The sequence below is a fragment of the Bos indicus genome, chromosome 29, assembly GCF_029378745.1.
Source record: "Bos indicus isolate NIAB-ARS_2022 breed Sahiwal x Tharparkar chromosome 29, NIAB-ARS_B.indTharparkar_mat_pri_1.0, whole genome shotgun sequence".
NCBI lineage: Eukaryota > Metazoa > Chordata > Mammalia > Artiodactyla > Bovidae > Bos > Bos indicus.
In genome coordinates, this window is record NC_091788.1 from 5835614 (window position 1) to 5839679 (window position 4066).

General features: G+C 46.9%; 1 pseudogene; it reads left to right on the forward strand.

The window, feature by feature from the left end:
* Positions 1-845: 845 nt before the first annotated feature.
* LOC139180566 (upstream-binding factor 1-like protein 1) lies at positions 846-3200 on the forward strand (annotated as a pseudogene).
* The last annotated feature ends 866 nt before the right edge of the window (positions 3201-4066 follow it).

The window sequence follows — 4066 nt, forward strand, 5'->3', positions numbered from 1 at the left end:
ATTAAAGGAATAATAGAGGACTTAAAATTTTTTATAAAAATTAAAAAAAAAGAAAGAAAGAATGATCGTAACAATAGTAAAAATACATCTAGGACTTTCTCTGGTTTTGTTGTGAGTATTGTGGGTTCAGTTCATTTTTGGCTAGTTCCTTGGTCCAACTTATATTTCTCAAGATCTATAGACCCCTTCTGATGTAGTCGGTAGTAACCACAGGGTTTTAATCTATTGCCTGTAGCTTCCAAGGCGGTTCTCTCTGTTATAGCTTCTTCTGTTTGCTGGTCTCTTCAGTGTCTGGTTTCCACCCTGACACAAAGGGAATGGTGGAGGACACTTTTTTTTTTTTTTTTTTTAAGGCTCACTTGTTCAGTCGCGCTGTGGGGAGGGAGGGATGGATGCTGCAAACAAATAACACTGGCGTGTACTCTCAGTGCCTCAGCCACACTGGCTCTGCCCCTGCTTATGGCACGTGTAGCCTTCCTGCCCACACCGCTCAGGCTCTAGGTTGTTCCGCTGGGATCAATCCGAGGCCGGCCCTGGGCTGCATGTACCTCCCAGGTCCAAGCCGCTCAGGTTCAGGCACTCAGGTAGTCCTCAGAGGCGCAGACTCAGTTGGGCCTGCGTTTTGTGCCCTTCCCAGGTCCAAGCAGCTCAGGTGATGAGGTGTTTGGCGAGCACGATTGCTGCGACTTATCGCCTCCCTGATGCTCGGTTATCTAGAAAACAATTTACCCATGAATTAGAAATTCCATGGAAAGCCCAAGAAGCCCCCAGTGAATGTCTATCACAAGTTCCACCAGGATCTCTGGTTGAGCAGGGAGCTGAAAGCGGTGCCCCCGAGGGAGCACATGGTGGAGATCAGTAGACGCTGGCAGCGCATCCCCCAGGACCAGAAGGAGCTTTATAAGAAGCAGGCATGGGAATGCAAACACAGCACAAGGTGGACCTTGATCTCTGGCTCAGGACTCTGTCTCCTGAAGAATATGCTGCTTACAGAGAGGTGACCTGTGCTAAGCGCTCGGCGCACCTTCTCAGGCAGATGTTGACCATCCAGACCCCCAAGAAGTTTTAGTTAGCAAAGAAGCCTGCTTACAGTTTTATAGATAATGTCTCTCTGGGGCTGCAATTGCCCCCTTCTGGTTCTGGCTGCCTGTCACCAGAGGGGGAAGGTCTGCAGCCAGCTATCTCTGTTCAGTCCTTTGTTCCGTGCATGGGCCTGGCGGTGTCTTAGGTTAGGGCTGGCTTTTCGCGTGGTAGATATCCCACAGTCTGGTTTGCTAGCCCAAATTATTTCGCTCAGATAGCGCTCAGGGTATTCAGGCCAGGTCCTTACTCTAAGCGATGTAGCCTGCGCCGCGCCTTCCTGCCCAGCCCCCGCTTGCTAATGGTGTGTGCAGGCGTCTGCGCTGCTTCTCCGCTGGGGGAGTTACCGTAGGGCTTGCAATCTGCGGGCTTTAATTGTTTATTTATCTTTCCTCCCTGTTATGTTCCCCTCTGTGCTTCCAAAGCTCGGCACAGATTCGGCAGTGAGAAGCTTTCCTGGTGTTTGGAAACTTCTCTCTTTTTAAGACTCCCTTCCCGGGACAAAACTCCGTCCCTCCCTCTTTTGTCTCTTTTTTTGTCTTTTATATTTTTTCCTACCTCCTTTCAAAGACTTGGGTTGCTTTTGTGGGTGCCTGATGTCCTCTGCCGGCATTCAGAAGTTGTTTTATGGAATTTACTCGACGTTTAAATGTTCTTTTGATGAATTTGTGGGGAAGAAAGTGTTCTCCCCATCCTACTCTTCTGCCATCTTGGCTCCTCCCCAAGGATAAATAAAACTGACAAACCATTAGCCAGATTCATCAAGAAACAAAGGGAGAAAAATCACCTGCTCAATCTTGAGAGTGCAGACGGTGGAAATATCGCTGAGGTGTCTGAACTGCTGGGTCCATACATTTCACAAAAACCTAGAAAACGTGCTGCCTAAAAGCCAAGATGACTGGTCCAGAGAAAACATTGTGCAATTACTGGAATGTACAAAAAAAAAAAAAAAATTCTATCCAGTGACAAGCACATGTTCAAAATAACTCAGTCAGTGATGGACTGGGGAAAAATAGCTTGTAAAGAATTTTCTGGGGAAATGTAAAAACTCAAATGGTTAGAGATTTTCCATAATGTTAGAAAGCTTCACACTTTGGCAGAATTAGTCCTGGAAGCTAAGGAAAATGTTCAATCCTTCCAAAAGCAGAAAACACAAGAAACATCCTGATTTACCCAAGAACCCCCTTGACAGCTTACCTCTGCTTTTTTAAAGAGGTGAGACCTCAGTACCTCTAAAAACACCCCAAGATGAGCAACCAGGAGCTGACTAAGGCTCTATCTGAGGAATACAAGAAACTGTCAGAACAGCTCAAGCTGAAATACAGTCAAGATTTCCAGAAAGAGAAGCAGGAGTTTCAGGAGAAAATGGCTCTATTTAGAGAACAGCACCCTGATCTAGTCCAGAACTCCTAAAAAACTGATGTCCCTAAAGGAAGTCAAAGCAAAGTGCCAAAGAAGTTTCAGGAAAATGTGCGTCCAGTGAAGTCTCCCCCAGAAAACAATTTACCCATGAAGTAGAAATTCCACAGAAAGCCCAAGAAGCCCCCAATGAATGGCTATCACAAGTTCCACCAGGATCTCTGGTTGAGCAGGGAGCTGAAAGTGGTGCCCCCGAGGGAGCACATGGTGGAGATCAGTAGACGCTGGCAGCGCATCCCCCGGGACCAGAAGGAGCTTTATAAGAAGCAGGCATGGGACTGCAGACACAGTACAAGGTGGACCTTGATCTCTGGCTCAGGACTCTGTCTCCTGAAGAATATGCTGCTTACAGAGAGGCGACCTGTGCTAAGCGTAAGAACATGAGCATGATGGGGGGCCCGAACCCCAAGATTGGAAAGATGGATTTGCAATCCCCATCATCAGGGAATCTGCAAGGAAGACTTAGTGAGGACCTGGGGCTTCAGGCTGCAGAGTTAGAGTCATCAGACACGATTAGAGAACATTCTCCTGCTTCAGGGGGATCAGAGGAAAATGAGGAAGAGGACGAAGGCAGCCACTCCTCAGGCCCCAGCAGTGAGGATGAAGATGGACATTCTGAGCTGGAGGACCACAGCTCCAGCTCGTGGTCCTCAGGGGACTCCTCTGACTCGAATTCCAGCTGGGTTTGGTTCACAACATGAAGAGACAGAGAGCTTTCAGCAAAAGTCCATGGGCCCTTCTCTCTATGCCTCTTCATTGCCTTGCTTTTTTCCTTCCGTCTTCATACAAAGTGGGACCTGTTGTAAAGAAGGCATCTTGTGCTGTGATTTCTGGCCTCTCCATCTACCCCACGTTCCCCCCGAGAGAAAGTCAATGCAATGACGCCTCATGGAATAAACCCTGAGCTGATTGGGCTGCAGGGCACCCTGGACTAGACTGAGCTCCCTGAACTGGAAAGGTTTACTCTCCTCATGCTCTGCCTGCCAGACGTGTGAGGGGCTCCAGGGGTCTGTGAGCCCCTTCTCTTTGACTTTGTCCCTCAGGACTCAGGCATGGAGCTGGGGAGGGGAAGATCTGATTGACTGGATGTAGGTGAGTTGCCTTTAAGAAAACCGTCTCTTGTCCCTTCTCTCTGAAGTGAGGAGCTGGCCCTTGCTTATCTTGGAAGCCAGGATGGGCCTGTGGGCAGCGGCATTTCTCTCTGTATATGTATCCTTTGAGCTATCAGTGGAATTTTTCTTACTGATTTCAAAAATTAGAAATTAAAAGTTAAAACTGCTCCATTTGAGTTAGCTTTCCCATAAGACCAGCATCCTTTGACTCAATGGCACTAATTTTCCAGCTCACATCTAACTTTCTTCTGGTTTCTGCGCCAACCCATTCCTCATGCTGAAGATTGTAAGTGAATCACGTTTTTACCATAGGCTTGTTTTTTTTTTTTTTTTTTTTTGTATTATGTTATGAGATTGTACTAAATAGGTGTTATGTATAAACATTTTAATCCATAGGTTACTAAACTGTTTGCTAATTTATGTAGCAGAATGACACTGTTTTAATATTTTGTCTT